Raw genomic sequence first — 24,825 nt, 5'->3', positions numbered from 1 at the left:
GTGCCTAAACAAAACAAATGACAATAATTTTCTCATAGCCATTGTCATGAGTTGACAAACTTTGCTTTCAAGATTTGTTCCCAAATTAGAAATTCTCTTGAGTGGTTAAATTCTAATCTCTTGTTGTGAATGAAAATTATTTAACCTCTTTGGTTGTCTTTGACATTGTTTTCCATCTTGAACAAGTCTTGAATGCTAGCATTGACCTCCCTATATCCCAAATATGCTTATTTTCTTGCACAAAATTTGCAATCTTCATTTTCCATATCTATGAGAGTGTTGACATTGGTGGTTAATTCTTTTCAATTGTGTTTGTCGTTTTTGTCACAGTTGCTTTGTCAAAAATAAAAATCTCTGAAGCACATCTAACTCATAGATTTCTTTTGTGTGTCATTGCTTCCAATTCTCTAAGGATTCCTCTACTTTTTTGTTCCAGTACGCAGTTTGTTCATTTTGACTAGTCTAACAATCGTCAAATACAGTCCATTTCACAGAACCATTCTGCACTTTGGATCACTGTTCATTAAGGGCTTTTCAGACTTTTATCATCTCTAGCAGCCCTTATAAGCCACGCGCCCCTCTTTCTTCCTTCAAATCCCTAAAATTTCAGAATCTTCTTGTTATATTCTCTTCCCCAGCCGCATCCTTCTCTCTCACCTTCTCCCCATTCCGCCTTCCACCTCTCGCTCGCGCCTTCGTCGATACCACCTCCTCTCGCTCGCGACTCGGTCGGCTCCATTCCCTCTCGCGACTCAGTCTGTGTCGCGACTCGGGTTCCATTTCACTTCTCGCGCCTCCATTTGCCGTATCGGATTTCTCCCCATGTCGGGCTCCACCATCTTCCCCTCTCGCAGCCGACAACGACCATCCACGCCGGAGGACTGTGAAGAAGAAGACTTCATCAACGGACAGAATCGCTTTACAACCCGATGGGCAAAGAGATTCTTTCGCATTGTGCAATCCCGATCTGTGGTCACTGAGCGCCACTACAGGTTAGAGGAATTCAATCTCCATCTCTTTCGTCAAGTCTTCTCCTTCCTCAGTGACTATCAAGTCTCCACTTTGAATGACCTCCCTCACACAATCCCCTTCTACAACCTCACCATAGTTCAAGAATTTTATGCAAATTTTCCAAGTCGCATTGCCCGAACAAGCTTTAATGTCTATGTGCGCAACCGTGATGTGCATTTTCGGCCTAGTGCAATTTGTCAGGTTCTTGGGTTAAAACAATCAACCCACACTGATTACCAGCAATACTTGGATCGGTCTCGTTCCTACACTGCTGCCCACTTCCAGGCCGTGGCCTATGTGAACCCTGCTACCCCTTTAAAGGACGGGTTGTTGCTAGAGAATTCTGAATTCAAACCTTTTCACAGGTTTTTGTGGGATTTTGTGCGTCACAATATCATTCCTACCTCCCACAATTCACACCCTTCTGTGGAGCAGATTCAAGTGATGATGTCTTTTCTGAATAAGGATCCTGTTCCCATAGGATTTCTTATTTATGAACACATTCAGACCAAGACAATAGGTAGTGGACGTGACCACAAGGGTGCCCTCATTTTCCCTCTCCTTATTCACCTCCTTTGTGCCCGCAGTGGTGTATCTTCTGTGGCTGACTTGGATACATTTGCTGAGCCTATGGCTGACTACACGAAAACAGTCATGAAGGTTAGTGAAACGTTTGCTCGCAAAAAGCGAGGGGATCAGGCTCCTTCTCTTGAACAAGCCAACGCTGCACTTCTTGCCAAGGTCAAAGGTCAATCGGCTATCATTGCGGATCTCATGGCCCAACTAGCAGCTCACACAGCTAACTTTGCTGCCTTTGCCATCGTTCCGTATTCTGATGGGCTTCATACTGAGGATGGTGATCCACATGCTGACATTTCTGATCAGTCCGATGACGCTCCAGAGATGGACCCCACCGATTCTTCCATGCCAGCAAGCTCAGTAGCCTTTCAGCCTGTAGATGACTTTGAACTTGCCATGCAAGCTCGTTACAGAGATGCTGCTGCTGCTGCCGGTTCTCAGTTTTAGGGGGAGTTAGAATTTAGGGGGAGTTAGAATTCTATGGCATTTTTCTCTTTCGGCATGTATTTTTCTTGAATATCTCTTCAATTTTCTATGCTTTTGAACTGAATTTTTCTTTTTTGTATGACCTTTTGTCTTTCCATGACAAAAAGGAGGAGAATGTATTGGTTGTTAAATCTCCATTGCTTGCTGCGTTTAAACTGCATACCATCATACTTTGTGTTGTGCAAGCTTTTCTTCTTGCAGGTACATTATAACAAGTGTTGGGCTGAGTGTTGAGAGTCTTGTGAGATGAATGGGTTAATATTTTGTCAAGGAAAGCCAAAGGGGGAGATTGTTAGTTTCTAGGATTTGTTATATTGGCTAGGTTCCTTGTCAAAACAATTGTATTAATTTGTATTTAATCACTCACAAGCTCTAGGCTAGATTTAGGACAAGTTCTGCTGCATTGAAGAAGTCAGAAATGAACAAAGACACAAGGTATACTGCACTTCATTCATTTCATGAAATTAACAGATTTTTGTCTATTTGACTAGTCATTCACTGATCATAAAGAACACTGTTTTTCACGTACAGTGGCTCTTACTTAAGTCACAGTCACAACAGTGGGTCCATTTCGGGTTTTGCTTTTTAAGCCCAATTCTTTGAAAGCCCATGTTCTGTTTAGTACTAGACATGCATGTGCATTGCACATGACTTGGTTCCCCTACTGTAGCAATCAGATCTGATTGCATCTTTTCCATTCACGCACACACCTTCACACATCAGCACTATTCATCATCTTCCTCATTTCTGATTTTTAAAGTAAAAATTCCTTTTTACAGCTCCTTATTCCTATCCTTAGTAATACTAGGATACCCCTCTAGGACAAAGAGAATATGCCCCTCATCCGTCTCTTGTGGACAGCCATTGATTGGCTTCCACGTGGCTTGGGCGAACATGAATTTTGCGTGGGTGTGTACGGGCATAAGTGGCTGGCTGTTCAGATCTTTTGGGTAGGTTGATGAGTAATTTTTTGAGCGTGTATTCTTTGGTTTTCACGTCTGGGTATTTTCCATGTGAAGTGCTCATCTTCATTATTTTCAGAAAATGGTTTTCAATTCTTGAAAAATCACAAAGAGATTTTCTGAACTTGTTTTTGTTAAATCTAAAATTCTATATGGGTTTGAGTGCTTAAATGTCTTCATACATTCTTCAAACACATTCATTTTAGATTTAAGTTGAAGGATTCAATATTGATCTTTTCATGCCGATAGCTTGAGAAGGTTGATCTTTGTTTGTGAATCCTACATTTGCATATCATGTTCATGCATTGATGAAACCACTGAGCATGGTGCGAATTGGTGCCATGGGTTGATGAGCTTGGAGTGGAGCTGCCTTCTTCATGAATGACCGATTGCCTTGCTAATGGAAGTTGCACAAAGGGGTAAGAAAGCTGCCACTTAGTCTAGGACTTAGTGATTGAGCTTGTGTGCTGAGTGCCCTCTTATGTATTGAACTTCTGATTTAGTGGATTGCCTGGTCAGCTGGATAGACCCCCAGTTTTTACCCTTTGTGGTTTTTCTGGGTGAACATCTTGTGTGCATCTGTCTTTCTGGTTTGTGTTGTTATGTTCACTGTCTCACTCAACGTTTAAACACAAATCTGTACTGTAGCTATATGCTTGAAATTGATATATGCCTTATATAATTGTCTAGCTAATCACACACCACTGTAGTTGTGGATAACGCTGGGATGCCTACTGTGATGGGTCCTCTGAGTGTATAGGATGTCACTTGATCCTTGGTGTGTTTGATTTGTGTTGTTTACTGAAGTGAGTTTTGGTTTTTAGAAGTCAATGTGGAGTTTCATATTTTTGTTACTGGACCGTCTGAGTTGTGTTTGGTTGACTAGTTCGTGAGTGATCACATAAACCAAAAATTGGGGTCCGATCACTGAAAGTGAAATTAATCAAGTTAATTGAGTGAATAGATCACCTAAATTAAACTTTCATATTCAACACAAGAAGTAAAGGATATTGACAATGCTGAAAAGGATGGGAAAGCCACAGCCGGATAGAATATTTTATGTTTTCATATGTATCTGAAGAATGTACATATTCAATTTCTCATCCCAATCAATTCTGCTGATACATATTCCCTTTCCAAACTAAACTTTTGAAGGAACTTAAGGCCAAAAAAAAAAAAAGATCATTAGAAGGAGCTTGAAGAAAACAAAAAGGTCAGGGTAAGAAGCTGAAATAGGAGGTACTCCATCCTTGCAGATCATACCTCAGATCAGAGGAATCCTGCCTAAAAGAGAGACATATCTGGGAGTGGTCCATACACAGTCTTCCAAGACAGTGGAATAAGCCACTTATCATTATTGTTGCCTGCACAAAGCCATTAAAAAAGATAAGCATACCTCTAACACGAAAGCATTAAGCAAATCATGGTTCAAGGAAGTAAAATAGATCTAATGGAAACAATTCTTAGGGATCAGCAAAGAGTTAATCAGGATCGTGAATCGCATTTCCTGTCCCTGCCCTGTGAAGAATATGGTTATGCCCTCATCCTCACCACATCCCACCCTGCCACCTGTTTTTTTTTTTTTCTCCTTTTTCAACATTGGCTAAATGTCTAGAACTTTTGTTAAATAAATATTATCCTAAATACTCCCAAAACAATGTTAAGCTATGAAGTTGATTTTAAAATATGTGAATTTAGAATAATAATTGATATATTGGATGCCAAATCTATTCCATTTTAAGAAAAAAAATCCCAAATACAGAACAATATTAATCCAACCAAAGAAATAAATAACTTTTATTAGAATATTCAAATATACACGGTGTGAATGCACAAGGAAATTGGATCATCGCCGACCTTGAAGTACACACACACACACACATACAGTGATATATATATATATAGGCCGGTACCTTGTTAAGCCATCCTTTAGAATGAATCCTTGAAATTGATCTCTTAGCCTAGGACCACATAAGACACCAGACATCTGCTCACCTAAGGAACCAAAGAATAAAATTAGAGGGAAGTGCGAGAGAAAGAAATAAGATATTCAATACAAAAAAAAAAAACCTAAATAGATACAAATAGATATAAATATAGAGGCAGCTGTACTCTTGTATGCCAAAATAGATGCCACAAACTATCCTTATAGCATGAAGGAACTTCCATCCAACCTATGCCCTGGATAAGTCTGAATCATTTTCCAGTAAACCACATGTGAACTTCCTCAAAACAGAAAATTAAATTAAATTAACCAAAACAGAAAACAAAATTAATAAAATCCTAGCAGAAAGAGACAGATGTTACCTTGCAAGCAAATATAAAACTCCAAATTGAAACATACAAATTACCCAAACATTTCACAATAAAACTCACACCAAATCAAACTAATCAAAAGCCCGACCAAACAGAGTCTTTAAGCCAAATCGAAATTCATCATGGTAAATTATGAAAACTCAAATTCACAGACAAAGAGAGAGAGAAATACAGAAAGCATGTGAGAGCTCAGAAAGGGAAAGATAGCAGAGAAAGAGAGAGCCGAAACCACCTGCAACCAAAAAATAAATAAAATTTTTCAGAAACTAATAGTAGAGAAAATTTGTCTAAATTCAACCAAAATTCCCAAAAAAAATAGAGAAAACCAGGCTTCCGAAGGAAGAGTATAGCAAGCAAACAAGGTGAATAAAAAACACAAAAAGCAAGAGCGAGAGAGAGTACCTGAGAGAGCTCTCGGAGAACAGAGTCGGAGTTGGATGGGTGTTACACAAAAAGCTAGACGATGGGTGATAGATCTCGTCGTCGATCATTGGTCCCGAGGTCTCGTCGTTGCCTTCCATCAGAGAGAGAAAGTGAAACCCTAGAATTTGGGGGTTTTACAATTTTGGATGAGTGAATCGTGTTTAGGAGGAAGAGAAAAGAGAGAGACACAGAGATAGAGAGATCGAAGGAGAGTTTGGTCGATCTGAGTTTGGTCTCAGTGAGCGAGGGTGAGAGAGAAGGAGCTGAGTTTGGTCTGATGGAGTCTGAGTGAATGTGTCTGCGAGTGAAGAGTTGTCAAGCCTTTAGGAATTTTTGAGAAGCAGGATCGATGAGGTAGAGACCTCATGGATTCTGGTCTGGGGGAATTTGAAGCAAAATCACAGCAACGACGAGGGCTGTGGGTGTGAGAGAGAGAGAGAGAGAGAGAGAGAGAGAGAGAGAGAGAGAGAGAGAGAGAGAGAGAGAGAGAGAGCTCAGGGTGAGAGGGAGTGTTTGAGAGGGGGGAGTATCGGGTCTAACTTAAGTCAAAACATTTAAGTTGTCACAAAAATTTGTATATTTGATTGTTAGCTGAAACAATTAAATTTAGATATCGGTTATTATAGAATTTTAATTTCTACCCAAAAATTTAGATATCGAATTTGTAAACTTAGTGATATATAAATGTGTTTAGACATCATTTTTAGAAAACTAAAAATCCAACTAATATAAAAAAAATTTGACAATATCGATTTTTTTAAAATTGATATATTTTTAGTGATATCTATTGGGGTATTTCCTAGTAGTGTATTTAGATCTAACTAAAATAAATAAACAATAAACACAACTTGAAAATTAAAAACAACTTTGAGAAGAGTATTGTGATGATTTATAATGAGAAGCAATTTAAAAACGAAAATGCAGTTATGAACTAATTGAAACAATTTAAGACAATGATCAGAAACAATAGGTGAACTAATGAAGATATAAGGTTATGATTTAACAATCAATTGGAGAGAACTAGGGATTTGGAATCAACCACAAGCAATCCAGTTTAGGTTTTAATATATTCTACATATTATATATTTTGATTCTTTAGATGATAATTCTCGTATCTAAGTTCCTTTCAAACACTTAGACCATAGTTTTCCTTAAGTGATATGCATGATTCTTTCATTCTCAGGCAAAGGTCATATATCCTATCATGCAGTTTATCCCTCTTAGGCACAAATTTAACATATATTCCTCTTAGTCATATATCCTATTATGCTCTAGAAAACAAGAGAACCAAACAAATCATTATTATCTCTCAAGCAACAATGCAATTTACCACACTCAATCACAAGAAACTAATTAATTCAAATTATATTGCCTAACCTCAAATTCGACTTCAAATTTACTAGATGCAAAGCCCTAAGGTGTGCAGTTGAAGAACTTAACAAATAGCAACAACTAAAACAGTGATTAAGCATTCATCTATAAGAAACTAAAAATCCATCAAACATTATTAAAACCATAAACCATCATGCTAGGGCATCATCCTAGCCCTAGAAACAAAGTTTAGTTCCTCATGTTCAAAGAAAACATAATTAAAAATCTAGAAAACATTAAAAATTTATGGACGATGACGAAGGATGGATGACTTAATCTAGCCTCTCTTAACGGCTTCTTGCACTCTAGAAAGATGGTCCTCCAAAAACTCCCCTTTTTAGGTGATGATCTCCTCGATCCCTTTAAATAAGGAACGAATCATTTTCTTATTTGGTAAGTAGCCCAAAATCTTCTAGACACTTTTTGTGTTCACTTGGGCATGATTTGGACTCCAAGTTTGAAATCCTGAAATAAAACCTTGTCAATTTGCAAGCAAAACCACCTTCTTGAACTGTCTGCACTCATATAGCCATAACTTTTCCTATCAAAATGCAAATCACGAACCATAAAATTCCTCAGAAAGCTAACATCCATATCTTTCCATCAGTATAAGGTTCATCATCCAGTTTTTTCTAAGGGAGTACAGATTAATCAGAGAAGTTGGTTGATCTACACATGAATTTTTTGCTCCTTTGATAGTAAAGTGTCTTTTCATCCAAAAATTGCCCTTTTGCATTAATTCCTTTTCTTTGCTCTTCATACCTATAAAAAATACAAAACTAAAGTAAAATGTTGGAGCTAAAATTCTCGGAAAGAAACAGTTAACCAACAATAAAATGAATGGTTGAAGAACTTGACCTGGAGCTTGATGACTTCAATCGATAAGCCTTTAATTGAAAAATTGGGGGGGGGGGGGGGTGTCACCTGCAAAAGACACTCTGATGTCAAAGTAAGTGTTTATCCAATTCTAATTGCAAGTGTAAGTTGGAATGATTGCGTACCTTAATTATTCATCCATAGGGCTATTTATAGGTCACCCGGACCTTGCTCCTCAAGCAATCCTCCCACTATCTCACCCTGATCTCCACGTCCTGCATGGATCAAGTATTCCTTGAGTGGGGGTGATTATAGGTAAACTCATTCTCACGTTTCTAGATAATAGGAACGTGATCCCAATTCACCATGTGACAATTGTTGGAATCCGCTTTGAGCTTGGTATCTTGTCTATTAAATCACACTCGGCTTTGGCCCACCTTCAAAGTTCTAGCTAAGGCAAAATTCATTTGCCCTATCATGCTCCGGCCCAACTCACCTTATAATTAAGTCACGTGATTCTCCTAGGTCCCACATAAAACGAACTAAAATCACTCAAGAACATAACAAATATCCAAACATAAGGGTATTAAAATGTATAAAATGATGGTTATATCACGTGCTAGCTTTCTCTCTTAGTTTTCAAGTTTATTTCAGTTTCATTCTCTCTGAAAATCATATTTGTATTCAAGCAATCAAGTAATAATATTTAGTAAGTTTCCCTTAACTTATCTTTCTCTGTTTCTTTTATTTTAACTTCAATTCAAAAACAGGGAAACATTATCTTAGCATATTATTATTTTGATAAACACGGTCCTTGTATTTTTCTACTCTGACCATTTGTCTCTATGTTTGTTAAATTTGCCACTGTAAAAAAGGTCCTTGAGTATGCTAGTCCCTGAGTCTGGTAGACGCTAATCAGAGATAGATCATGCTATTCTTACCAGATTTGATATTGTCAATATATCAATCATACGACCATGAACAGTTTATACCTTAAGTACAGAGGGATATAACACTACTACAAGAAACGTAATATACAACAGATTTTATCCATTGTGTAAGTTGCCAAAATACCGTCGTCTAATCGACCAACGTCTATTGGGGTACCTATAGACAACGGGTAATATCCGTTGTCTTGTAAACATTAATACAATGGTTTTAATTTAAAACCGTTGTATATACACCCTCAAAAACCAATGATTTAGGAGATACTGTTGTTGCGTATTTATCTAGACATGATTTTTATTTAAAGACCGATGTGTACTAATAGTCGAGACAACGGTTTCTATACCCTAATTGTAACGACCCGACCCAAATTCCACTAGAAATTTAAATTTTTATTTAATTATGGTTTTAAGAGGTTTTTAAAGGATGTTGAATTGTATTTTAAAGATTTGAGATTTATTTGGAAAATAAAAAGGGTTTTGATTTAAATTTTTTTATTTATTTATTTTTGTTTTAATTTGGGCTTGACCCAAAGTTGACTTTTAAAATAAATGGGCTTTCGATTTTGACTTTGGGTCCGTTGGATAGGTTTCGAGCCCACGATTTCATAGACATGTAGCACGCGTCGATCCGAGTTACGGTTTGAGAGATATGGACGTTTGAAGCGAGGGGCAATTTTGTAAAATTGACAAATTGGGTTTTAAAAATTCAAAATTAGATTTTTGTTTAAGGGGTTTCTTTCTCTCTCTAGAACATTCTCTCCCTCTCCCTTTATTTCTCTCTCCCCGCACCCTCTCTCTGTCTTCTCTTCCCCGCACCCCTCCCTTTCGCCATCACCCAGCCACCACCCCTCACCATCACCGGCCACCCCTACCAGCCTCTGGCTCCGGCGAACACCCCCCAGGCGCCGACCACCCCCCCAGCCTACTCTCTCTCCCCGTGTTCTCTCTCTCTGCATCCTCTCTGTGCGTAGCACCGGCCATTAACGCCGGCCTCCTCTCGCAGTCGCCAACCTCCGGCGAGCTTCCCCCGACGCCGACCAGCTCAGCTTGGGCCTCCTCCAGCCAGCCCAGCCAACTCTGCGCTCGAATCCAGCTCGGAAAAGGCAGTCCTGACCACTGGCTTCTCTTCCCTTCTCCAACCAGTTTTTCGGCGCCAATCACCTCCATCCTAGGTGGGTTTCGTTCCTCTTTCTTTGGGCTTTCATTTCTTCTGGTTTTGTAGCTCCTTGAAATTTTGAAACTTCAAAATTTGAGAATTTGAGGCCATTTCAGGTTTTCTGTAATTTTCGGATTTGGGGGCTATTATGGTGTTGTCTAGGACAAATTTCGTCCCTAGGAGACTCAATAGTTGTCTAGGACTGAGAAAATTAGTGGGTTTGGTTGAAATTAAATTTAATTGGTTGAATTTGGACTGGAAACAGTCACCTCGAGCGGCACACGCGGTGACTTCGAACCCTTACTACCTTTTTGCTACTGTAGGTTTATTTTAGGACGACTTTAGAGTTGGTTAATGATCTTGGTTAGGATGTTTTTGGTTAGGCTGAGCCGGGAAACTTTAAGGGCGATTGTGGAAGTGTTGTTGGTCAACTTGTGTAGATCGTAAACCATCGCGTAGGAACGAAAGTCGTGGGACGTTAGGTACGTTTCTTACACATTCTTTATTTATCGTAGAACCGAGACTAATTTATGGTTTTGTTGTATATTTTATAGGCGAGACGACCGTGGCTCGTGACGATCCGGCGGAGGATCGAAGCTAGGGCTATCTCTGTGAGTGGACTTTTTTTTAAAAACATTTTGTTTACTTTATGGTTGAATTTAATTGCTTATCCCGAGTTTTATTTGAGTATGGATTAAATTAGAATATTTTGGGATTGGACTTGTTATAAATGATTATGATTTTCAAAGTTTACATTTCCGTTAGTTTGATTAATGTTCTTACTTTAAATCTTATTAAATGATTTTTCATACGAGATGGATGAATTAATTTGGTTTTAAGAGTCGAGAGAGATATACGATTTCAAATATGATTTATACAAGAATTTATTGAAAATAAATCGATTTCAAAGTTTTGAGTAAGCCTTGAGTTGATAGCGAAATGTGTGATAATCTCATTGTGATTCTTTATTTTTAAGAAATTATTTTGCTTGGCATTGAGATATTGTGAATGGTTTTATGTATACTAAATTTATTTGAAATAATACACTTTGGCGTATTGATTTAAGGTTTGAAGGAAGGTTTCAATAATATTTTCTTTCGATGAGAAAATGATTTTATGATTTGGTTATGGAAGATGGTTTTCAACCCACCTTTGCAGTACCCTCCAAGTTATCAGATTTAATAGGTCTTTGGGACCCAACACGGCACACATATAGGCTTTGGGCCATGTGTCGGGATGCTTCGTCTTTTGGGGGCCGCTCTGCGTGCACGTATGACTAGGATTGCCTGCACGTGTTAGATTTTTCTCCACGCGTGTGTATGGCCAGGATATTGCCTGCACGTGTTGGATTTCACTCCATGCGTGTGTATGGCCACGATATTGCCTGCCTGTGCGATGCAAGAATTCCGCACAGGTGTATGGTCAGGTTATTCAGGGTATAAGCATGGTGGGATTTAATTGTTATTTTCAGGAGTTATTAAATATGGGTTTATTTGAGATTTTCCCTTTTGAGTTTTATCAAGATTTCTGTTACAATGTTTTTATGACTCTTTCATTTTAGAAAATTGTTATCTTGATAAATTATATTTTATTTTATTGGATTTCTTAAGTTTAAATAAACTTTGTGTTTTAAAACTGGAGGATTTCAAAGAGTGACGTGAGGTCTTAGAGTTAAACGTTGTTATAAAAGGTTTTTCTGAAAAGATATTTAACCTGTGATTTCTTTTCCATTAAATTGTCCATTCACTGAGTTATCTCACAATTTTTTTTTGTTTTGTCTTAAATTGTCCCCCCAGGTAGTAGTTTTGGTGGAGGTCGAGCCAATCACGTCGAGGCAGTTACATCCATATCCTTACTCAGACACTGTAGGCGTCATTTTAGCTTTGTAAAATTCCTTGTAATAGAATAGTGGCTCTGATAACCACACTTAAATTCTAAGAAGGTTTTATTTGAAATTGTTGGGTCTGAGACCTTTTTTGGTTGTGGTAGAGATGGTTGATGTTTTAGAAGTGTTTTAATAGGTCTTGAAATTTTAGGTTAGTCCATTTTCAGGGGAGGTTCTGCCGAATTTTTGGTAGGATTTTTCTTGATTTTGGATCCCACAGGACCCCTTCGGGTTTTAGGGTGAAAATTCGGGGGCGGTCCTGTCACTAATGATATATTTTACAACTGTTTTAAGTATAAACACGGGGTGAAATAGTAATTAAGACAATGATTTATGTATAATAACTGTTGTGTAAAATAACAATTTCAATTTGCTTTTGATGTATATAATGCTTTGGTACATCAGTTTCTATTGAAAACCGTTGTAGGACGACACTTTAAACAACGGTTTTAACCATATAAACATTGTGCAAGATAATAATTTCAATTTGATTTTGACGTATATAATGCTTTGGTACAACGGTTTCTGTTGAAAACCATTGTAGGACGACACTTAGTACAACTGGTTTTAACCATATAACCATTGTGTAAGATAATATTTCAATTTGATTTTGATGTATATAATGCTTTGGTACATTGGTTTTTATTGAAAACCAATACAATACAGCACTTAGTTATAGTATACCAATGCACACTCATGCTCAGAATTAAACCAAAAGATATTTCATAAATATAAGTAAGATTACATTACATGATAGGTTCCATAAGTGTGATTAGTTGTACAAAAAATACATTCAGTCAAACTAGCTTAAAAGAAGAGGCACAAAAAAAAAAAACCTAGTTTAACATAACACATTTACTTCCTTCCAACTTGACCCCCCTAAGTCACAAGCATATGCATCCATATCTGCCAGCTTCTTACTGCCAACTACAATCAAAACAAAACTAATAAGATACCAATGCAATGCAAATCAATATTAGGCAAGTCATATGCAAGCTCTAAATAGAAGAATTGAAAACACTATTCTAATTCTTGATAATTTTGTATATTTACACATCGATATCTTCTTGGGAATAAGTGTTGTCCTTCCTCCTCCCCATACCTTTTTAAGTAGCTGCCCCAACTCCAAAGCTCTAAGAAAACTAACAAAGTCCCTGTAAAAGAGCACAAACACACACAAAGTCACATTTAAATAAACTTCAGAGAAATTTCAAAAAGATACAAATATTCACTTATTTGGTTAAGTAAGAGAGTTTTGAAAGAAAGAAAATCCACTAACTTTTTGTATCTTGACCAAATATTGTTGGGTCTATGCATTTTTTCATTGTTGGGTTTCTCATTTGCAGATAAGTGAATATTTTTATCTTTTTGAAATTTCTGTATATGATCATCACTACAAAGTCTGTGCTTAAACCATGTTTGGTACATTTTCCTAGTGCCCAACTTATTATTTGAATAATCATGCAAGCTTTAAAATTTCATTCTAATCCAGCATTCAATCTCACAAGAAATTAGAATACAAAGCTAGGCTTGAGGTCCAGATCTCACCCTTCAGGACCAGACCTCCAGTAAGATTGGATTTAGAAATTTAGGTTTGAGGTCCGGACCTCACCCTTGAGGACCAGACCTTTAGTAAGATTGGTGTTTGAGACCTAGGCTTGAGGTCCGAACCTCCCCTTTGAGGACCGGACCTCCAGCGGCGAACTCAGTTTTCTGTTAACATGAAGCTGAGCAACCAAGACTAAACAAAAGGAAACAACATTTTGAACAACCAAAATACTGATTCAACCATAAATTCCACCAAATATGGAAAAAGCAAAAATTTGAAAAAAAAAAAAATAGAAGAAGAGACTTACTTGCTGAAGAAGATCTTGTTCACTTGAATAAGTAGACCACGTGCTACACTATGGTAGCTAAATTTCTCTTCCAATCATCCGGAGAAGCCTGCCTGATCTTGTCCCAACCTTGACCTTTTCTCTCATAGTCAATCTTGCAGTTAAAAAAAGAAAAGTAACAATTAAGAAAAGTATTTTATGTTAGTCCCCTCAGCTTGGCAGTTTGGCTGCCAAGTGCAGTGCTGGTCCACTTCCGACTCTGAAATATGCAACGCTATATGGACAAAGTAATGCACAATGACAATCATATAAACCCAAAACAATTGAAAATTAAAGTAATCACAACCAAACTCTACAAATACTAACAAAAATAATTATATAAGACAAAAACATCAAATCTCAAAATCAGATTTTAGATTAAAAACACCCTAGTGCTCATTCAAAATTATATCAATATTTAACATTAAAAGGGATATGACCTGTGTTTGAGCCAAATCCAAAGCTATATATGTGCAAGTGAACTGAAATAACTATATATACTCTGCTTGGAGGACCTAAAAAAAATTATATAATCTTATCACCCTTCAAAATTTGACTGATTAAAAAATGCAAGAGATGTAAATGAAGAAGTTGTGAAAAAATGACAATCACCTAACTAGAGTTTAAAGCATATATGGAACAAATTATTGTAACTGGAGTTCAATTTTTCCTTCTATCTAATTGTAAGTTCATCAGTTTTCATTTTCCTTCTACATGAATCCTCGAAGGAAACGCTACAATAATTATTAATTTGTTCCAATACCTAGTGTAAACATATAAACCTATAAGCCTACACAATTAAGAGTGACAAACAAATTTATATTCATGTATAATCTATTCCAAAAGAAAAACACCTTCAACATAATAGAGAATTATAAATACATTCTAACAGGAGAAGATAAAACATAAATTTTATTAGACCTTTGTTGTTGTCCTATCAAAGCATGCATCATTTGGTACAATAAACACATATCAATTGACTGTGAATTTTCTGACTATAGGTTGTTGAAAGACCAGCTACAATAACCTTAGCATCAACCTCATCTTGTAAAGGAACCATGGTAAAATGAGTAAAGTAGTTAGACATATCATATAGGCATATATACATGCAAACATAAGGATAATGGACTTGTCTGAAATCCATTAAAGGATAGATCAAACATATCATATAGACATATCAATATCCATAACTGCAGGGAAGAAATAAAATCAATCATGTTTTGGGTCAAAATCTTATCATGTACAACAATTTCATATGTGCAAACATATTATAAAGACAGTTACAACATTAAACCTGTCTGAAATCCATTAGAGGATAGATCCTCTACTGATGCAAGAAAATTTCTAGCTGCAACATTCATAAGTATGTCAGCCTACCAAAATGCTGGAAAGTTGATTTCGCGACTCTTTTTGCATCTTCCTTCGGAACATCCCCCTAGCTCAAAGCCAACAACCTGAAACAAAGGAAACAAAAAAAGATACAAAAACATAATATCTTGAGTTATATATATATATATATATATATATGAATCCTTCAAGTAAATTTAGTAAGCCAATATCAAACATGTTTAGAGTAGAAAGAAAAAGTCATATATATGCTAATCTAATAGAATACGTCAAAAATATTCCAAGAGAAATAAATTATGGCTCACACACACACACACACACACATATATATATCATAAACTAACAGTTGTTACATACAACTTGTTTACTGCATTTCCAAAAATCAAACCAATGCCAAAAAAAATAGAACATGTAAAGCATTTTACCTTCTGGCCTCTAGTATATAAATAATATATTTTCATCCTTTGAGAACTGGACTTGAGAGAAAAATGCTTTGGGTCATATATGGAGTTATGATCAAGGCCGGTCAAATGAAGGAAAAAGGAACGCTGACTTACATGTGTAATCCCACCTTCATGACCATGTAATACATATAAGAATTTCATATTGTATTCTCTATATATTGCAGTAGTCTTGCTGTAAGAACCTATAGCTAGCATTCCAATATGGGTTGGACAAAAGGTCATTGCAGACATTATTTATACCTGTTCATAATAAACATCATGAAAGATGCGCACTTGCAGTATTTCTTTTATTATATCATCAAAGCAACTATCACTACTACAAAAAAGGCCTTTAATATCGGTGATCCACTGATATCTATCAGGGTGAAAATACGATATTTCCAGGGGTGATATATATTCTACCCCTAAAATAGATATCAGTGTAACACCAATATCTATTCCATGTTTTAATATCAGAATGTTTGAAAAAACTGATATCCAAACATCTCAAACTGATATCTAAACGTATTTTAAATATCGTTTTTGTATTTTAAATTGATATCTAAATGGACTTTGATACTGGTTTTCAGTAAATAACCAATATTAAATCATTTTTATATATCGCATTACTTATGAAACTGATATCTAAACTAACTTTCATATCAGTGGTCAATTATTAATTGATGTTAAACTCATTTTTATATATCGCATTACCTATTAAACTGATATACAAACTAACTTTGATATCGGTTCTCAGTTATTAACAGATGTTAAACCCGTCTTTATATATCAGTTTTTTAATAGAACTGATATTAAAAACTCCGAAAAAAGTGATCTGTAAGGTTGGTGTGAAATAAATTTTTTTTTTTTTTTTGTGCAAAAACTCATATAAATGCCCTGACCATGCAAGTACACAAATGTGTGACTTGAAATTGGTGCATTTTCAAATTTTCCTTTCATCCAAACATTCCAAGTACAAAAATGCATTCCATTGATCCATACATTTCAATTAAGTACAAAATAAAAGGATTACAAATTAATCCCACAAAAACAATAGTCACAGCCATGATCAATATTTCATAACCCCTATCAATTGTTCCAATTCAAAGCTGCCTACACTTTCAAAATATTGGCATGGCAGCAATTCTCCTAACATTTGACTACATTGTTCTAAAATCTGCATGCACTTGTTCTTCCTTTACAAAAAATTGGCTTGGCCATCTAAATACCACAAAATGGCTAACGTACCCTGGGGGCATCAGATGCTTAGCTCGCTCCAGAACTTGTATCAAATTAGCTGCATATTTCCAATCATGCTCAAAGAAAGAGTTGTACAACACCCCATTTCTTTCAACTCGGTAAACGTAGTCCTCAACCACATTAGGGAAATCATAGTTAATCACCACCCTGTAACATGAAAAATCATAGTTAATCTCTTACCACTCTTGATATTTGTTCCAGTGAGTCGCTGTTAGTTTTTCATTAATAAGTTGAGCATGAAAACTTAGGGGAAAAAAGAAGAAAAGAAAGTGCGATGACATGAGCTTAACCTTATATCTTTGATGTCAATCTGGCAAGCAGCATCATCAGTGGCAGCTAATAATACTGGGGACTTTCCGCAACAGAACTCATGTAGAACCAAGTCTCTCTCATGTTGAGACTTGTCCCCATGAATTGCAGCAGCCCCAATAGTGTCTGCAACCACAAGCTCTCTGTGGAACAAAAAACAATGACCTTAGAACCTTGTTCCCGGCATCTAAGGATCTGGTCCAAGTGCGTCTGCTTCTCCATTTGTGGGACAACTTCAAAATACTGCAGATTTATAAACAACTTATGTTTTTGTGAAGCTTGACAGAGTTCTCATAGAGAAGATAATAATGATATCAAAGTGATCAAACACTCAAAAATTACTCATAAATCATAACCTTTTTCAGATTAAGACTAGTTCATTGCAAAAGAAGACATTAAAATTAAAAAAGAGAAGAAAGCAACTAAATAAGTACAATAGATTGTAAAAAGGAAACAAACATCAAATTTTGCTCAAAAGGAGGAACCAACAAAACTAAAACCCAACAATCCCAATAAACCCTTTTATAAGAACCTGAATGCATTAGTACTCACCAGACCAGCAAGACAAGCATTTTCCTAGAAATCAGTGTTATCACATAATATATAACCTGCAAAAGTGGGAAACAACATACACTCCTTAAAATACCTCCTTTAATGTTCATAACTACATAAATAAACCAAAAATGATAACATATACAATACCAACTCCATGAATCGATCTCGCCATGGCCCAATTAGTATTCATAGCTCCTAGTCTAAACCAATTAGTTCTGAAAACTGCAAACAAAAAAAGGGGGAGAGGGAGAGGAAGGAAGTGAGAAAAGAGTCCATTAAAGTGGAGAAATAAGAAACTTAATGCTCAGATATTGGAGTCCAATTCCATTTATCACTAGGACTGAGACCAATTCACCAAATAATCTACAAAATTAAATATTGATTACTCTAAAATTAAATACATTAGTAATGATAACCAGACCATCAAGACCAATTATTTAAAATAAAAATACCATCCAACAACCAAATGAGCTAATATGTGCATATGCATTGACATTCAAAGATTTTTTTAACTGAGGAACATGTTATGGCCACTTGCACCTTCAAAGATTTTTTTTGACTGCCATAGTCCATTTAGAAATCATCAGAGTACTTGACTTTTCATGTCATATGATATATGCAGTCTATAATTAATAGAACCATCAGGGTGAGAATTGCATTGTGAAACTTGCAAACAGCCAGTATGGTCTAGATCAATAGCAAACAGCCTCTATCTGAATAACAGGGAATCACCTTGTAAAATGTCTCGCCAAGTCGCCAGAATAATTTGGGTTTGCTCCAAATGTCACAGTGTAGTAAGAAAAACTAATAGAGAACTTCTGTAATAAATAAGCTAGATCAACAGTCCAAATGCTGCAAACGAGATGTCAGTATTCAGTCAGATATATCAAAAACGTTTCACATAAACTTATATTGAATATTTGACCTTAAGTATCAAGCATAAACCTAAGTGCAACTTTAAGCTATCAAGCATTCATATGGCACTACATACCTATTCCAACTTCACAAGAAGTATTCATTTATACAAACAATACAAGATTTCTGTAATAGGACCAGCTATAGCATGACCTTCATTAAAAAATAGCATTTAGGAAAGAGTAAATTAATCTAGTCATACAAATACTAATCTAGTATTTTCAACACTAGATCAAGGAAGCACTTTCATTCTTCTACAGTTTCTATCTTCACCAAGCTCTGAACTCATAATCCTATAAAACATAAATTAATTTATAAAGAACAATAATCATAAGGGAAAGTATATAACAGAAGGAACTTAAGTTTTGACTTTGTAAAGAAGGGAACACCTAGTTGTGCAACATAGTTCTGCCAATGTCTGAATATCGTAGTTGTTAATGCCAATGGTCCTAAAAATCATCAGAACGCAGGCGAGGCCGCAATACCAAGAATATAGCTGGTTTATGTGTGGGACCTATAAGCAAGACACCTAAACAAATTAAAACTAAAGTCACAATTTATTGTGTATTTGAATTTGAATCTGTATACATAGGGAAATCATTCAATTATTTGATTCATATTCAAAGGTGATGCTGATACATAGGGAAATCATGGTTCACATAAACGTAGCTTCACAAAGTCTGACGAACCATCAAATTAAACTAATCAATTTTCATCATATAGATTGAATTTCCACAAATGAAACGATCAACAAATTGAACAAGGAGCTCAACTTTTACAACTAAACCAACCAATTAAAAAACAAGGAGATACATATCATCAACAATAATAAAGCTGAATAATTCATCAAAGATATATATTACAGCTCAATACTTTGTAATGCAAATCATCAAAAGCAAAGCATTGATGGTGGGTCAAGTACTCTGGTTGTAGTTTCAGATCAAAATCCAATCATTTTTCAAAGAGTAACAAAGATTTTTTTGACTTCCATAATCCATTTAGTAACAGATTTCAAAGAGCACAAAATTTGAAAAATGTGAATATGGAAATTGAGAACACAAGAAATGTCCAAATGAACTGAGTAATCGAAGCAGATTTCTAGGATAAAGTGTAATCAAAATACATAATTTATACACATATATAATCAGAACTCCCACCTCAAATTTTTCTATTTGTTGCTTCAACACATATATCCTCCACGTTCTAAACCTTGAAGTTATATCCTAAAGCTGAATTCTCCAAAAATTTATGAAAAACCCAAGACAAGTATAAAGAAAACCCTAAATTTGAGGAAGCACCCAAACCCTAAATTCATTATAATTTAAACACAGTGAAAGGGAGACAGAGACCAAGAGAAAGAGGAACCCTAACCTTAATTCGGTTCAATTACCCACACCAATAGAGAGCTCAAGTTGACAGGAGAAGAACCCCTATCGAACCGCTGCCACCCACCGCTGAAGTTGCCAGAATCGAACAGAGAAGGTCGCGACCTTTCAAGCTTCAAAATTCTACCGTGCGTGGTTGTCGAAGAAAAGGGAGGCCATGGATCAATTCAGCTCAACGAGAGGAACCCATTGCGGTCGGAGTTAGGCCGCGACACCACTGGAATTAGGAGATCGCTTCGCATGAGTAGACCTTTGGCTCTGCCTGGGTTAGGTTAGGGAAGGGAAAGGAAAAAGAGAGGAAGATATGGCCGGTGGTCTCGCCAGCCATCGCTGTTGGACGGTGGCAGTTCGATTGGTGAGGAGGCGCGGTGAGAGAGAGAGAGAGAGAGCTCGGGAGGGAGGGTCTAAGAGTTAGAGTCGAGATGAGTGAAAGAGGGTACCAAAAAAATTTTAAGTTGGAGGAAAAGACCGGTTCAGGTAACATTACATATCGGTTTAACCCTTATCTACTGAAAAAGGGTTACATTAGATATCATTTAAAAAAAAGTGGTGATATGTTATCTACTTTACATATCATCAAAAACCTCAATCGATATTAAAATTTTTACGATATCGATTTTTCAAAAAATCGATATGTATCTAGTGATATTAAAGGCCTTTTTTGTAGTAGTGTATTTAGAGAGCTAAACTAACAACATGTACCAGTATGGTCTTCTTTATTTCCTTGAAGTGTCGAATATTGTTCAATAACCTTGTGAAGATATGCAAACATTTTTTTTTTCCAGAGAGGAGTTCAAATTGAAGAAATAGAAACAAAAAGCAAAAAGAAAAAACATAATAATTAAAGAAAACCCTAAATTACAAACCCTAATGACAGGACCGCCCCCAGATTCCACCCTGAAACCCGGAGAGGTCCTGCGAGAATCCAAAATCAAGGAAAATTCTACTGAAAATTCGACAGAACCTCCCCTGAAAATGGACTAACCCCGAAATTTCAAACCTGTTAAAAAGCACTTCTAAAACAGCAACCACCTTTACCACAACCAAAAGGGTCTCAGACCCAACAATTTCACAGAGATATGAACTTAATATTTAAAGTAGTTATCAGAGTCTCTATTCTATTACAAGGAATTTCTACAAAAATTAAATAGTGCCTACAGGGTCCGAGTCGGAAGATGGACACAGACGCCTCGACGTTACTGGCTCGACCTCCACCAAAGCTACTACCTGGGGGGACAATTTAAGACAAAACAAGATAACTTGTGAGATAACTCAATGAGTGGACAGTTTATTAAAAATGAAATCAAAAGTAACCATTCTGTTTCAGAAAAACCTTCAGAACCACACTTAGCTCTAAGATCTCACGTCACTCTTTGAAATCCCCAGTTTTAAAAACTATTTTCAAAATCATTTCCGAAAATCATCTCAATAGACCTCAATATACTGAAAAAGCAATAAAACTTTCCAAGCTGAGAAATAGAAAATCTGAACTGAAATTATCCTTATAAACTGATATCTCAAAACACTTATACTTGTACTCGTACTGTAAACATTGTCCTGGCCACAATCCCACACACGGGCAGGCTCAAATCCTGGCCACAATCTCGTACGGAGGGTCACTCCGCCGAGCAGGCTCGCATCCTGGCCGCAATCTCGTACGGAGGGTCACTCCGCCGTGCAGGCTCGTATCCTGGCCACAATCTCGTACGGAGGGTCACTCCGCACGAGCAGGCTCGTATCCTGGCCACAATCCCGTGCATTTAACACAAGCAGGCTCGACTGGTCGACACGTGCATTTACACAGCAGTTTTTAAATACTCTTTTCACAATTCCCTTTAACAACCCAACTCATCAAACATGTATCTTTCCTCAAATCACAACGTCTCACTTTTTTAAAGTCATTAGTCTAAAAGGATATCATTTGAAGAAACTTTAAATAACAATTCTCAACACAAATCCACCATTAAATAAATGAAATCATAGACATTTAAAAACATAAAATTTTATAAAAATAAAGTCCACTCACAAATTGGGAAGTCTAGTTTCGATCCTCCACCGGATCGTCACGAGCCACGGTCGCCTCGCCTGAAACAAGAAAATCATCCAAGGATAGCTTCATAATCTAAAAAGTGTCCAAATTCAATCTCAATATAAACTTTGGTTCACCCGAACAGCCTCCACCTACCCTAAATCGATAACCAACTAAAAAAAAAAACATTTAAATTGCTGCTAGATAATTAATATGATAGCGGGGTGGTTAGAGCCACTGCCGTCATCACTCAAGTGGTGACATCAATATTGATTTCCAAAATTTCTCCAAAATCCACACCCTTTTCGATTCTAAACTTCGATTGGGGTTTCATATGAATATAAATTACCCGACAATGGTCCAAAATAAACTCCAAAACAAAATGTACAAGGCCAACCCGAAATGACCCATAATTCCTCAAAATCAAGTTCCTAAATACTCAAAAACTATCAATTCTCCAAGATTTCTTCGAACCATCAGTTCTAAACTTAAATTAAAGATTATTAGGGATGAGAATTGTACAAAAATACATACAACATCATCAAATTTCGAATATTTGACAGGAACCCGAAATGAGCCCTAAACCCCAATTTTCCAAAATCACAATTGTTCAAAATTGACAGGTAACACCATATGGGTTTGGAAGCCCATGAAGAAAGGAAGAAAACCCACTAACCAATTTCTTGATCGGAGCTCAAAGATGGCCGGAATCGGCAAGAGAAACTGGCGGCTGGGGGAGTTTTCTCCGGCGATTTCCTGCGCACAGGGGTGGCGGGCCGGCAAGGGGTGGCACAGAAAGGAACGGCCGGCTCACAGGGGTCACGACGGTGGTCTCATGCCGCCGAGAAAGTGGCCGGAGGCGGTCCTCCAGTGTCGGTGTCGCGCGCACAGAGGAGAAGAGAGAAATGGGTGCGGGGAGAGAGAGAGAGAAGGGGGAGGAGAGAGAGAGAAGGGGGAGGCTGAGGTGGTGCCGTCGCCGTCTCCTGGCCGGACGGCGAGGGAAGCAGGCCGGAGAGGAGAGTGTGTCAAGGGAGGGGCGTCGGGGAGAGATAACAGGGAGAGAGAGAGTGAGGCGTGAGAGGAGAGAGAAAGTCCAGAATTTTCTGGACCTTTGGGGTTTTAAAACCCACTTTTATAAATTTACAAAATTGCCCATCACTTCACATGTCCGTATCTCCCAAACCGTAACTCGGATCTAAGCGTGCTACGTGTCTATGAAATCGTGGGATCAAAACCTATCTAACGGACCCAAAGTCAAAATCAAAAGCCCTTTTATCTTAAAAGTCAACTTTGGGTCAAGCCCAATAAAAATTTTTAACCCAAAACCCTTTTTATTTCTCAATTAAATTCCCAAACTATTTAGAATAAAAACTTGAAAAGATACGAGTCTCTCAAATCCATTTCTCAATATGCCTCTACATGGCCAAAACGAATAAAAATTAAAATTTCTCCTGAATTTTGGGTCGGGTCGTTACACCTAACACTAATTTTCAATAAATATGAGAAAATACAGATAGAGGGGAAGGGGGAGAGGGAGAGAGAGAGAGAGAGAGAGAGAGAGAGAGAGAGAGAGAGAGAGAGAGAGAGAGAATATACCTTCAACCAACAACGAGCTTAATTGGCTCTTCTCCAACTGGAACCCAACCGACAACGTCCGCAACGAGCCTTGAATTTATCTTCTCCAACAACGAGCTTGGCTCTTCTCGTCGTTGGGCGTGATATTTCTGGATCTGGGTTTGAGCGACCCGAAGTGGCGGCCGTCGTTCCACCCAACCTCGACCACGATTCGAGTAGTGCCGATGATGTCGCCGGCGGTGGAGAGAGAAGGAGAGAACTGATTTTGGGTTTTGATGAGATCGAGAGAGAGATAGAAAGGTGCGATGATAGCTATTTTGGCTTCCAACTCTGATATGATCTCATCCAGATCTTGTATGGATCCTTCTATGAGATCTAAGACTGGAGAGAGAGAGAGAGAGAGAGAGACATAGAGTTGAGGTGAGATGGAGCTGGTGAGATCGAAGAACCATGGCAGCTTGGTGAAGTCAGAGGGATGTGTGTGTCTGAAGGGCTTTGACCTTCTCTGACTTAAGGCGCGATATGAATGTTTCATTAATTCATTAACGCGCTCCTCCGATTTTTCCCAAATACGAACACCCGCAAATTCTTTATTTTTGTGTAACTTGTCCAACACAACGGTTTTTGTCTAATACTATTGTATTTAATAATTTAGAAAAATTCATAAGACCAAATACAATTGGATATTATACCTTCATATAACAGTTTTTTAAAAACCGTTGTGTGGTAAATTAAGATAATGGAAAAAATACAAACCGTTATCTATTGACCGTTGTCTATTTACATTATTGTAGTAGTGTAAGTCTCATCGTCCCAATTTCTTTAGGATATTATTTTCTCAACTTAAAATCATGGATCTCTTTTATGCATACACACATATATAAAGATATATTATGCATATGAAAGATGGTACATAAAAGACAAGTTTACCCGTGATATTAGAAGTATACACAATACGTTTATAAAAATGATTTGCATTAGAGCATATTCCAACAAAAACGAGATACTCCACTGAAAATAAGGGTATAGTTGGAGTCATTTTACTAAAATTTTCTAATATTAATATCAATACTCAGAGTAAAGTATAAGGTGTGCTGTGAGGGATTTTAAAAGCTAGGAAGCAGCATCAAAATTTTTTTATTATTAAAGGACTTAAAATTATGGACCCCAAATTTTAATTT

The 24,825-nt window shown here is 36.9% G+C and overlaps 2 long non-coding RNA genes across 2 annotated transcripts; both read right to left on the bottom strand.

Moving 5' to 3' along the window:
* Positions 1-16,590: 16,590 nt before the first annotated feature.
* On the bottom strand, positions 16,591-18,581 carry LOC147299882 (uncharacterized). Its single transcript, XR_015119865.1, has 5 exons — positions 18,473-18,581; positions 17,888-17,962; positions 17,738-17,793; positions 17,167-17,428; positions 16,591-17,023 (listed from the first exon to the last, which is right to left on the bottom strand). It is a non-coding gene; the product is annotated as an uncharacterized LOC147299882 (long non-coding RNA).
* Positions 18,582-21,009: 2,428 nt separating this feature from the next.
* Positions 21,010-23,145, bottom strand: LOC147299881 (uncharacterized). The gene is made up of 3 exons (XR_015120054.1): positions 22,746-23,145; positions 22,067-22,125; positions 21,010-21,267 (listed from the first exon to the last, which is right to left on the bottom strand). It is a non-coding gene; the product is annotated as an uncharacterized LOC147299881 (long non-coding RNA).
* Positions 23,146-24,825: the final 1,680 nt, after the last annotated feature.

Source organism: Dryas octopetala, chromosome 1 (assembly GCF_963921425.1).
Source record: "Dryas octopetala chromosome 1, drDryOcto1.1, whole genome shotgun sequence".
Classification (NCBI taxonomy): domain Eukaryota; kingdom Viridiplantae; phylum Streptophyta; class Magnoliopsida; order Rosales; family Rosaceae; genus Dryas; species Dryas octopetala.
Note: the sequence above shows the minus strand (reverse complement) of the source record. Positions and strands in the feature narration are given on the sequence as shown.